The sequence below is a fragment of the Corvus kubaryi genome, unplaced genomic scaffold (genome assembly GCF_017639235.1).
Source record: "Corvus kubaryi isolate FWS band 111438036 unplaced genomic scaffold, C.kubaryi_AGA036_p1.0 37392, whole genome shotgun sequence".
Lineage (NCBI taxonomy): Eukaryota > Metazoa > Chordata > Aves > Passeriformes > Corvidae > Corvus > Corvus kubaryi.
Window position 1 is genome coordinate 8737058 of NW_024581131.1, and position 13107 is coordinate 8750164.

At 44.4% G+C, this 13107-nt stretch overlaps 1 protein-coding gene across 3 annotated transcripts in view; it reads left to right on the forward strand.

The window, feature by feature from the left end:
- The first annotated feature begins 970 nt into the window (after positions 1-970).
- Positions 971-13107, forward strand: part of LDLRAD3 (low density lipoprotein receptor class A domain containing 3) — a 119965-nt gene continuing 107828 nt past the window's right edge. For 2 of the 3 annotated variants that reach the window (XM_042038573.1, XM_042038574.1), the window contains exon 1: positions 971-1098. The gene's annotated coding sequence lies outside the window, so the exon portion shown is untranslated. The remainder of the gene's footprint in view (positions 1099-13107) is intronic. The other variant, XM_042038572.1, reaches the window with a different exon arrangement.

Consider the following 13107-nt stretch of genomic DNA (forward strand, 5'->3'; position numbering starts at 1 on the left):
ACTTCACTGCTCCCATGACACATTTTTAGTGGGCTCTGGAAGTGCAGGGAGCAGGCAGTGGGCCATGAGGCTGTTTTGCTTGGAAGCAGCCACCCCACATTATGGTAGTCTTAATGTGTAAGCACAGTACCGCATCCAGCTGACGTGTGCCAGGCTGCTGGGCACTGCCAACCACAGCATGGATGGGGTGGCCTGGGAAACTGGGATGGAGCCTCGAATCTGTGAAATCCAGCTCAAAGCAGAACCAGTCTGATCTGATGATCCCCTGGTGGGGTATGAAGCCCTGGCAAGCAAACACCAGGCATCAGTCTGAGCTTCTCTTCTGGAAACACTGTAGGGGAAGAAGCCCTGACAGGTATTTAGCCCCGGCTAGAAAAACTAGAGCCTGGAGGCTTCCCAGAGCCTATGCCCCATGGTCCCTTTCCTTCCCTGGGGAGGGACCGGTCTTTGCCATGTTGGTAGGCTTTGGCTACTTGGGACCTCACACTGAACACCACCTGAGTGCAGCTCTGCCTCCCCAAAAACAGGGAGGTTGTCCCACCACCTAAGGCAAGCAGCCAGGTGCTGCACCACACTTGGAAGAACACTGCTATAGCAGCCTTGAACAGAGGTCACAGTCATGGGTGGTGTCTTCCTTGGGCTGAGCACAGAGCCAGCACCTTGGGAAACTGTCATCCAACCAGGTAAAGAGTAGTGGGGAAAACCGCAATGAAACGCTGTTGGCTCACAAAAGGGAACACGGATGGAATAGGATATCCTCTTGGTCAGCTAATACAACTCACACTGGAAATGGATGCCAGCACATCAATACTCTGCCAAGGCAAAGACTTTCTGGGCTAGTTTTACAGTATTTTTCCATTCCTGGTGTAAGTCCCCATTCTTCTTCTGAATGCAGGTTAAATACAAAGATTTTTTTTCTCTATTTTTAATACCTTTTTTTTTTTCCGGGTTCCTGCTCTTGCATTTCTCTGATGTTTTCCACAGGGATAGTTCTCAGTGATTCTCTACAATGACACTCATGAAGACACACTGTTAAATAGGAATCACAGATGTCATGAAGAATTCTCCGATATCAGTGCCAGAAGGGAGCTGAAGGAGGTAAGAGTTAAGGGCAAGAAGTTTGTTTCAATCCTACATGCTGCAAGAAAGAATTTTTTAAATGTAATTTTGCAATCTTTTGAGAATATCTCTTTCCTGAAAGGATTTCTTGGAAGCTCTTAAGTGCCTTTGTAAGTCTTTGCATTGCATTGAGGCCATACATCTCTGATATGGATGTTCTGAGAACTCTATCTCCTGCTTCAGAACAATCAGGCAGACTCTAAACATTGGTTTAACTCTTTATCTTTTATTTGGGACAGGATTGATGCAAGATCTGTAATAACATGCCAGACAGAAGTTGACTTGACCAGGAGATGTTAGACTGCCTGATGTTAATAGCTGTTTCTTAGCGTTCCTGTTGCCCGGCTTCCTGTTTACTTACCATTTGCTCTAAAGCATCTTAACAGAGCTGATGTGGTATCAATTCATTAACTCCATCTTCGTCTGTACAGAACAGAAGAAAACTGTGTCCTCCTGCCTTAGTGATGAAGACAGGAAATTTGCCGTGAGGGGCTCATGCTATTGCTACGATCTGTCTCAGTCTTGAAGAAATACTTTTACAACTTGTGTTGCTCTTTTAGAGTCTCCAACTCTGCTTGCCATAGGATTCTCCTGATTAATTTTTCTTTACTTATCCATTTTCTATGCTTTACAAGCTTCACTTACTATATAAAACAAAAACTTATACTCAAGTGTGTTTCCAGGCTGGAGCTTTCTTTTTTTTTCTCCCATGGAGAAATTTGAGTGTGGACAGCTATCTTTCAAATGACACCTCTCAGCTTGTTTCAGGCCAGCTTAATCTGACTCGCTAAAACTCAGTGTGAGTCACAATTTAGCCACTAAAAAGGTCAAACTTGCAAATAATTGACTGACTCAAAAATAAAGTTTTGAAGAGAGGGTTAATAAAGATAAATCCCATTTTCATGCCCAGCTAGTTCAGACACCAGCATGTCAAACAGTTCTGCTAGGGCCTGCCTTCTGCTAATGTCTGCAAGCTCAGGGGAACACTCCCTGTGTATATCACTAAATTTTTACAAGCTAACCCAAAGGAATGCCTATACAGTGCTCTAGTCATCCTTAAAGGGCTTCTAACAATACACTGAATAAATAAACACTCAGCTGCTATCAAATAAATCAATCACCCCTCTGGCCATCTTAGTCCAGGACAAGCCCATGCTAAGGATTTGTGCAACATCTCATGCACAACTATAAGTGTAACACAAACAGTAATGAAGCTATTTCATGGGCATTAGCAGCAGCTTCTAAAAAATGAACCTTTTTGACTTTGGCTCATTTTGTTTTCAGATCCAGATGTGCACTGGTTTCATATGAAATTTCAAGCCAGTGAAAACTTCCTTTTGTTTTCAGTTTAAGTCTGATGCACATCTATGAGACACTTGGCTCAGCAGAGCTGATCCAGATTCACCTGAGCCCAAGCAAGGAGGTTCTCAGAGATCTGAGTACGTGCTGCTGAGTAGGGAAACCCAAACCTTCTCCCGTACAGTTTCTTCCCTTTCTGCACAACCCCTGTTGTTATGCAGCCACGTGTGAAGGAACAGAATCACTCCTGTATTCTGCTATACTCTCTCCTTCACCTTCTGTTAGACTGGTACCTTTCTTCCAGACTTTTGTGCTGAGGTTTGATGGTAAGCCTACATGACAGAAATAGCTTCCCTGATAGCGATTCTGTGGTGTTTCCCTGTTGCCATGAAGTTTGTCCTTTGTCTCTTGAAGTCAGCTGGATAGTCCTTTATCAGATACCTTGCCACCCCCCTGTGTAACATGAGCTTCATGTTACCACGTGTGGGTATGTGGCTTTGCACAGAGCTCTGTTAACTCTGGCTGGAGCATGAGGAAAGATGGCTTCTCTCCTTATCAGTGAGGCTGGAAAGAACATTTCATAAACATAAGCTGTCCTTTACTGTAACTCAAACCTGCCCTTTTTGTTGGACAGAGGAAGAGAGGAGAGGTTTTTTTTGCTGGGGGAGTCCTGTTGGCCAGTGCTGTGCCAGTGGGAATTGCTGGCTGGAGAGTTTCAGGTGAGACTGGAGTTGCTAGGGCTCAGATTCTTGTTCTGGTTTGTGGCAAAGTCATTCATTTTGCTCTTGGCCCTGCTGATGCTGCAAGCAACTTCTGGACCTGAAAAGTCCTTGGTGCTTCTGGCAGGTGAAACAAATACCAATGGATGCATAAGAGAGGTCACTTTGGATTTCCATACAGACAGGTTTTCTTGTTTTTTCCTTTCTTTCTTTCTTTAATGAGATTTCAGGAGAGGGTGAGGGAAGGTGGGTGTTAGAATACTATGATGAAGCTTGTAATTGCTTATACAGCTTTCTGACTTACCTCTATTAACAAGAGTGTGATGGAAGAGAGGCAAGGGGCCGACTGCTCTCTGTAGAGTGGGGAAGGGCAGGGATGCATGCAGAGGTGGACAAGGGCTCTTCTGACATTGCATGCATAATCTAATCTAGGCCATAATAATTTCCTACTGGCTCAGCATCAGTCACATCATTAGCCTAACGCTGAAATTAGATCTTGCCTGTCACTGACATTTGTTTTCGTGTCTGGACCATCTCTGTACTGCAGTACTTCCTGGCTCAATTCATTTGGGACCAACAATCCCAGTTATGTTGATCCAGACGTAGCAGAAAGCTTTTACTGAGCACTCCCTGCAGACAAGGGAAACCATCAAAGTGAGTGTTTCAATATGCCATTGCTCTCTTGTGTAAAATAAGAGCAACTCCCCATTACAACTTGGGGTCTTATTCCCATCCAACACCCTGCACTGGTCGCAAACAAACAGTCAATAATAAAAATATCACAGAATCATAACCCTTATTGTCCTGGGTTTGGCTAGGAGAGAGTTAATTTTCTTCAGAGTAGCTGGCATGGGGCTATGTTTGGATTTGTGGTGGAAACAGTGTTGACAACACAGGGATGTTTTCCTGACTGCTGATCAGTGTTTACAGGGAGCCCAAGCTTCCTGTACTCCTCACCCCACCCCACCAATGATGAGTCTGGGGGGGCACAAGAAGCCTTGAGGGGACACATCCGGAACAGCTGATCCCAGCTGACTGTATGACCTCACACTCAGCATAGGGAGCTGGGGAAGTAGAAGGAAGGGGGTACATTCCGAGTGATGGTATTTATCTTCCCAAGTCACTGTTAGGCAGGACAGAGCCCTGCTTTCCTGGCGGTAGCTCAACACCTGCCCATGTGAAGTGGTGAATGAATTCCTTGGTTTGCTTTGCTTGTGTGCATGGTTTTTGCTTTACATATAGAACTTTATCTCAACTCACAATTTTTTTCACTTCTACCCTTCTGATTCTCTCTGCCATCCCACCAGGGGAGAGTGAGTGAGTGGCTGTGTAGGGCTGAGCTGCTGGCTGAGGTTAAACCACAACACTTGTCTAAATCCATACCATACCTGTGTCTATAGTGTGTGCTGTCAGGCTGAGACGACTGAGCTGGTGGGATGCATTCATTCAGTTATTGCTCCTCTGCCTCCGAAAGTTCCTCTCTAGGAAATAGAGATGCAGTATTTCTGGCCCCTGCATCAGACCTCGGGTCATGCAAGTTTGTGCTGGGATCTTAAATATTAAACGTGATTTAGCCATCACATTTCTCAGTTAGGAAGCATCCAAGTGTTCAGAAGCTGGGGCGAGGAAATGGAAGATGTGCTTTTCTCAAATCAGGACTGCTAGAACCACCACACTAAAAATGCTGCAGATACTGAAGTTTTCCTTTTTCCCATGCACCCAAAATTATATTTCATTAAGGGGTTCTTTCAATAACCAGTGAGTTTTTCATCCTTCAGAAAATTAGAGAAACCTGGACAATTTCCTGTGTGAGTCAAATTTCTACTGAGCCTCCTGTGCTTCCCAGGGTGCAAACTTCTTGCACTAGTGATGGCTGTACCTCAGGGGTGAGAGAACAGATCTGAGCCCCAGTTTAAGCACCCCCTCTTGCCCCAGAAGGGCTGCAGCTCACAGGGTGTTGGCTCTGCATCTGTAAAAGCTCCAGCCATTTCCAGTACAGTTGTTTCCACTGGAGCCAGACACTGTGGGCTTCTTTCACATTTAATTGAGAGAAATAGACATTTCTGGGGATTTAGCTCATCCTGAAGCAGACATTTAAAAAGCCAGATGAACCCTAGAAGTGCTTAAGAGGACTTTATCTGTGAACAGCTTGAGGAACATTAGCCATTGAAAAGACTGAATCTTGGGCAAACTCCAAATTCCAGATGATGATTTAAAAATAAAACATTTTAAACATACATTTCAATGTAAAAAAACCAACTTACCCTTGTTAGCAAACACAAAATTACTTAATTCATGGTTTTTCAAATACCAGCCAGGTTCCTGGTTAGGAACTGCAAACACCATGTAGGTTATCTTCTTCTGACATCTTGTTGCCTTGTATTTCAGGAGAGCTTTGAAGAGATAAGATGCATTCCTTCCTTCACCTCTTACCTAATCACAAAGTAATTTTGTGATCCAGACCGTTTTAACGGAGTCTGATTTAGAACCTCAGGGTTCAACTCCAAAAGAATTAATTTAAGATCTGGCACTCAGAAAATTCAGTTTTAGCTTAGAGCTTATTATCCTATGAAGTTTTCAGAATCCTGGCTACTCCACTGCCTCCCACCTTGTGTTTTTAATTACTTGCCGGCTTCTGGTTACATTTCCTATACACAAAGGCATCAGTGTGAGATAGCACCAAATATTTTGTGAAAATATTTAGACAAAGATTCCCACATATGCACTTAAAAGGTGGCTTTCATGATGTGATTTTTTTCATGACCTGGAGCAAAAAAGAGGCACTCTACTCCTAAAATAGGCGTTAAACCAGAGGCAGGAGTTAAACTTTCAGACCTTCAGGTGACATAGACATCATAGGAGGTGTAACATTTTACTTTATCAGGGGATTTACATGCATAATGTAGTTTTAGGTCATTTTGCTGCAAATTACAGCAAATTTTCATTATCTAGACAAATCAGTTTGACTTTTATTATTTATTTGTTAGACTCTCTTTAAGGGACAGCTGGAGCTAAACTGCTGTGGTCCTGCTAGGGGATATGTATTGATCCAGGCATTCATTTATTGATTAGCTACTTTACTGCCAAATAATCCCCTCTGTTTACTTGTCTTCATCTACTTCAGATTCTGGAAGCAGCCTGGAAATTTCACACACTGCCCATTACCTCAGTGGAAAGTATTGATATACTGATTGTCCAAGAGGTGACTGGAAGACTTGGGAACAGCATAATCATCTTGTTGTTCTACATGCTGTCTGTGATTACTTATTTCAAAATCATTGGCTTAAAATATTGACATGTTAGGTAATGAATAAAACCCACATAACAGAAACTAAATTACATTTTGAATTAAACCCACCCATTTCCCCCTCAAATGCAATGGATTTTTAATGAGTCCCACCAGAAAACACAAGTACTCAGATGATCAAGTGTAATAAAACTGTAACCTGAGTGGGTGAGAGGTGGGGGGTGAGGAGCTTGTAAACAAGGGCTCTGTCTGGCTTTGTAGCTAGAGAATGGTAACTATAGAACTTCCTAATTGATTTCTACATTTATAGATATGTGTCTTGGTTTAACCACAGACAGCAGCCAAGCCCCACACAGCCGTTCACTCCCTCCCTTCCAGTGGGATGGGGGAAAGAATCATAAAAGCAGGAAAACTCATGGGTTGAGATAAAGACATTTCATATGGAAAGCAAAAGCCATGCACATAAGCAAAGCAAAACAAGGATTTTATTCACCACTTCCCAAGAGCAGGCAGGAGTTCAGCCATCCCCAGGAGAGCAGGGCCCCCTCACACATAACAGTGACTTGAGAAGACAAATGCCATCACTCTGAATGTCCCCCTTCCATCTTCCCCTGCTTTTTATGCTCAGCATGTCATATGGTCTGGGCTACCCTGTGCCAGCTGAGGTCGGCCGTTCCAGCTGTGCAACCTCAGCCTGCTTGCTGGTAGGGCGATGCAGTAATCAGAAAAGGCTTGACACTGTGCAAGCACTGCTCAGCAATAACAAAAACATCTCTATTACCAATGTTTTCAGCACAAATCCAAAACATAGCCCCATGCTAGCCACTGTGAAGAAAATAACCCCCACCTCTCCAAAACCAGCACAACAGATAAGATAGAAAGGATGCAATTTTTTGGAAAGTGTTTTTATTTTGCAATTGATTTTGCTAGTGTAGCCCCCTATCACTTCACAGAGTAGGATTAAAAGGTAAAACAGGTATCAGAACTTTCCACCAGCATTTCTGATTTTGAACTTTGTCGTTTGTATCAGAGTAGTTGGAACTTGGAATTTACTTGGCTTGAACAAGGGATGTGGAATAGTATAGACAGACTGGTGCTAGCAAGTATGTGGGGGGTGTGTGTGTGGGTGGCTGGAAGAGGGAAAACTGCTCTGAAAATGATCCAGCTGAAATTTAACATAGCTCAGAGTAAAATAAGGATGAGGAAAACCAGCTGTGTGCCACCTGAGGGATAAAAATTAGGGGTGGGATCCTGCACCTTTTGTGTTACCAGGAATACAGAAATATCAGCCAGTAATACTCCCAGGTTGCCATCACAGTAGGCAGAGTTGTGAGCTAAGCCCCTTTCCCTGCTGTCAGGAAATGCTGCAATTGCCAAGGCATCCCAGCCTCCTACCATGGCTTTGGCAGTACGGGAGAGCTCAAGACCAAAAGCATCCCATTGCATTCTCAGTCCTACATTGCCCAGGTTATGGACAAATTGACCTCACCAGACTTTTCATCTCTGGTTTCTGAGTCCCAAACAGGGAGTGTTGCTAGAGCTGCAGCTCAGGCCAAACAGGAGCTGCGCAACAAAGGGCCCTTTGCAGACGGGGCAAGGAAAGAAATGAAAATGAATGGGCCAAAGCTTCAGGACCTCTCCTTTCCATAGCACTAGAGCAGAAAGGCCAATGGCTACTGAGAGCTATGAGTCTCTAACTTGCTGAGCCCAGAGCCTGGCAGGAGAGGAGGAAGAGGGTTTCACACTTAAGATAGCCTCATTCATACTAGCAGAACATCCCAGATTTGGTCCATCATAACTTACTTTTTCTGGAGGCTCATTAAACCCCTCATTTGCACACAAAGTATGGAGTAGCTCATATCTCTAGAGCCCAGTCCTAGAATTAAGCATTTGCATGCCTGAGGAAGCTGTGAGGACTGTCCTTCTGGGAGCACAGAGGCAGGCCACGGAGGCTGGGTAGATGCCTGAATCCAAGCCTGGCACTTCTGGAGCTCAAAGGAACGTGCATGAGTTTGCCCAGGTGCTTCCTGTCACTGCAGGCTCTGGAGCCCAGGGTATGCAGGGGACAGCAGAGGCTTGTCTCACTCACTCTTTGAGCTCCATCCTAGTTCAATTTGCCTTTTTTTTAGAAGGCTGTCAATGTAACTGCACATGTCTGGGAACTGTCCATCGCTTTTGATTTGATCCTTATGTTTTAAACTGGCATAGTGATGAGGACCACATCAATGCACACAGTTAATAACCCTTCACATGTTGAGATGAGAGAAGCAAATGAGTCATTTGGGGCAATCTGAATGCCTGGTATGTCTCCTCTTTTAAAAACTGATCTCCAGCTCTGTTTTCCAGAGAGAATACAGCTTCAACAGCCAGGAGAGCTAGAGATCAGAACATTACAAAGCCATAATGAAGATGATTCTAATGGATAGATGGAGATAGGCTAATATACCTGTTTAACTTGATAGATATTAATGCTGATGACAAATTTATAAATGTATTTGGATCTACATTTATCATTTTGCTGAAGTGTGTTAAAAATTTGATTATTATTATATTGAATCCTTCAAAAAGCTGTTGCAAACCACAGCTCCAAACTCCCAGGCTTGCTAAGTAGCAGTTCAGTCACATACAAAATACTGCAATATATTATTACAAATTTTTATCCTTAATTAAAACAGACTTGACTTTTCATCATTATCAATCCTGTCACTGGGCATTGCATATGTAAATTACTTGTATTAATTTTGTTCAGAGTACTATTTACAGGTTGAAGTCAGCAAATCTAGATTGTACCTAGAGACATTATTGCATTTTGCTCTTTTGTCTCAAACCAATGTGAACTCCCCAAAAAATCAACTCCTACCTTGTAAGAATGATTGTGAAATTAAATATGGGTTGTATACTAAGCTGACTAGAAACAACAAATGAAAAATTTGAGCTTCAGCTTACAACATGCTGAGCACTGGTACTTCTTAGAGAGGTCAGGTTCTCTTGAGGATGCAGATCCTCTGCAATGTACTTAGGAGTAATCATTTGTCCCCCCAGATAAGACCTGGCAGGTCTGCCAATGTAAGCTGGAGACACTCCATGGCCTGCAAAACCTAAAAAGGAACAATTTTATACTCAGGCTTGCTGCTGCCACATCTGGAGCACTGTGTCCAGTCTGGGCTCCACGGTTCAAGAGAGCCGTGGAGCTCCTTGAGCAGGTCCAGTGGAGGGCTGCAAGGATGATTGGGGGACTGGAGCATCTCTCTTACAAGGACTGGAGGAGGGAACTGGGCCTGTTCAGCCTGGAGAAGAGAAGGCTGAGAGGGTATTTCATGAATGTATCTGTACTTATGTATCTGAAGGGGGTTGCCAAGAGAATGGAGCCAGGCTCTCCTTGCTGGCTCCAAGCACTGGGACAAGAGGCAACAGACAGAATCTGTTGCACTGCAAGTTCCACCTGAATATATGGAAGAGCTTTACTATGTGGGTGTCTGAGTACTGGAACAGATTTCCCAGAGAAGTTCTGGAGTCTCTCTCACTGCAGATACTCAAAAGATGTCTGGACACAACCCCGAGTAATGTGTTCTAGGGAAGTCCTACTTGAGCGGGGAATTTGGACCAGTCAGTCCCACCAGTGGTGCTTTTGAACCGTACGCCTTCTGTGATTCTGTAATTCTGTGATCTTGTAGAAACACAAATGAGTCTTCTGTGATAAGCTTGTCTCTGAAGAAAATTTCCCTTTCTAGCCTTTAACCACAGTGCACAAAGCTAAAAGATGTGGGTTTCTTGTAATGGATCCTATGACAGCTTGTCATTACTTCAGCATAATTTACTATGAGGCTAATCTCTTTTTCAGAGTATATTCCTTGATTGTCCTGATTATAGGCTGGTACCCTGCATTACTGGTAGCCATTCAGAATCTAGCCACATTCTGAGCAACCTGAAATTATTTATTTATCCTTTATCTTTGTGGTATAGATGGCTGGTAGTTTCATCAAGAGTCAAAGCATGAGTTGACACGAGTGACTTGCTTGAGGCCACACAAAATCTGCAACAGAGCTGGGATCACATCTTGCTTTGAGGGACAAACCCAGAAATCTCCCTTGGTGATATGAAAGCAGTTCATGTGAGAGTAAAGAGAATCAGCGTGTGTTGACCTGAGGCCTGTGGTCTCATTCACTTACAGATACTCAGACTTGTTTGTTGGCTAATCTAGTTTGAAGTTTGCTAGTGTTCACACATATACCCTCAGAAATGATAGTGCAGACAGCTAGAAACAGGATTTAATTAGAATATAGGATAGGCTGCAGTGGTCAAACACAGGGCTCAGCTAGATCTGGCCAGCCCCTTCATCCCCTTTTTCCTTTATTTTCCCACATTTTTTCCTCCTCCATCCACCTCAAAGATTTCCTTCTCCCTTCCTGTGGTCTTTGCCCTAAACATTGTGTGGGAAGGGAAGAACATGCAGGTTCCCAAAACACTGTTCCCATTACATCCCTCCAGGTGTCCTATACCATAGGCAATAATCACCTTTAATTTGCAAGGTATCTGGGAGACAGTTTCTTGGCAGACTTCACACCAGCTACCAAGGTTTAATCTGTTTTTCCTGATGTGCTTGGGAGCAGCCAGTGTTCTGTGGTCCATTTTCCCTGATAAAGTTACTGAGGTTTCTCTGCCTGTCTTTGTTCTCCCTGCATCTTTGTGTTAACAGGGATTACAGTTTTAATCACGTAACTCAACATCCAGAAGGTATGGAGGAATCACACTGGACCCTTTATTCTGTGCTGGTTAAGAAACTGAGGTGTACAAAATGCTTTTACAGATGGAGAGCTTCCCACTTAATCACTCAGCAAACTAGAAGATCCTGCTTTTTGGGAACTGCTAAGGAGGCTCCCACGCACCTTGCTTTGCCTCTGAATCCCAATTGCTGCATGTAGTCAGGGTGAGTTGGCTGGAGCCCACCAGGTGGTGAGATGGTCAGTTTTGGGTGTCACACTGGGACCCCAGGAAGGAAGGGCAGCAGCCAGTGATTGGTGTCCTGGCAGGCAGAGGAAATTCCCACAGCCACATCCCTCAGGAGTCAGAAACCACCCCTCCTTCTCAGACCACCTTCTGGAAACTAATCCCCAAGCTGACTTCAATGTGGGAATTAGCTATCAGGAGTGAAAATAGCACTGAAAAACTAACAGAAGCTAGATCTAAGTATTCAAATAAAAGTCTTATTTTAAATAAAAAATTAATTCATCCTTCCAAATGCTGTGAAATCCTTATCAGTAAATCTTCTCAAGCTCCTTCTGAGTGTGTTAAACATGAATCGTAAGAATTCTGCTTGAAACAGTATTATTCTTCAGATTAGCTGAGCACAGTTTTAGAAATCATTTGGCAGCTTTTTACTGCTATAAACTGGCTTTAATTCTTAGCTAAAATACCTTCTGCACTAAGCCTTCCTCTTCAGCTCTTAAATACATGCTGCAAGCTTTTTAGAGAGTTAAACTTTATTCTGTACACATGCAGATCTACTTATGTATTTGACACACACACAGGGGAATACTTTACAGCCAAAAGGTTTGGTACCACTTAATGAACAGACCATGATTTTTGCATGAAAGCAGAATGGCACACAGTAATGTGGATTTCTTCCTGGTCGTCATATACTGAAAAATGTTGTACCTTAAAACAAGGCCCACTTCTCCCACTGAAGCCAAGTAGGGTCAGGATTGGGCCCCTAGATTGAAAATGCAATATAAGTTTCCCAAATGCCGTGTTTCAGAGCTTTACTAGGATAGTAAACCTCACAGGTGGGCTCTGATTTCCCTTTGTAATCGGCACTTTCCCCTGTACTGGGCACTGGTGAGGCCCCACTTCAAGTACTGTGACCAGTTCTGGGCCTTTCAATTCAGGAAGGACATTGAGGTGCTGGAGCATGTCTAGAGAAGGGCAACAAAGCTTGTGAAGGGTCTGGAGCACAAGTCTTGTGAGGAGCTGCTGAGAGAGCTGGGATTGTTTAGCCTGGAGAAAAGGAGACTCAGTGTCACTCTCTACAACCGCCTAAAAGGAGGCTGCAACCAGGTGGGAGTTGGCCTTTCCTCCCAGGCAACCAGTGACAGGATGACAGGACATCATCTTAAACTGAGCCAGGGGAGGTTTAGGTTGGATATTAGGAGGAATTTCTTCACAGAAGGTGATTAGACATTGGAATGGGCTGCCCAGGGAGGTGGTGGAGTCAGTGTTCCTGGAGGTGTTCAAGGAAAGACTGAACGTGGCACTCAGTGCCATGGTCTAGTTGACAAGGTGGTGTTCGGTCATAGGTTGGACTTGATGATCTCAGAGGTCTTTTCCAATGTAATTGATTCTGATTGACTGGCTATGGAAGTACCTCGTCTTCTAGTCAGGGAATGAAGTTTAGAGGAGCATGCATCAGAGGACGTTAAGAGGAGGCTTTTTGAGGGTACGGCGTGTCTGCCGGGGTGCAGCTCTGACCCAAACTCTTCCAGGTATTCCTAAAGGGCTCCTGCCCGCCGCTGCAAGCAAGCGGAGAGTTTGTTGTAAGATACGCTAATGCCACCACAACCGGCCGTCAAAACTGGCCGGAGGTATCTGATGGGCGACAGAGGTAAGGAAGATGGGGCGGCCCCTCAGCCGTGCGGGCCGGGGCGGCGGCAGCCGCGGGTGGGCACGACCGCCCAGCGGGGCGGGGCGGTGGCGGCACCGCCCCCGGGCCCTCCCCCGGGCCGGCCC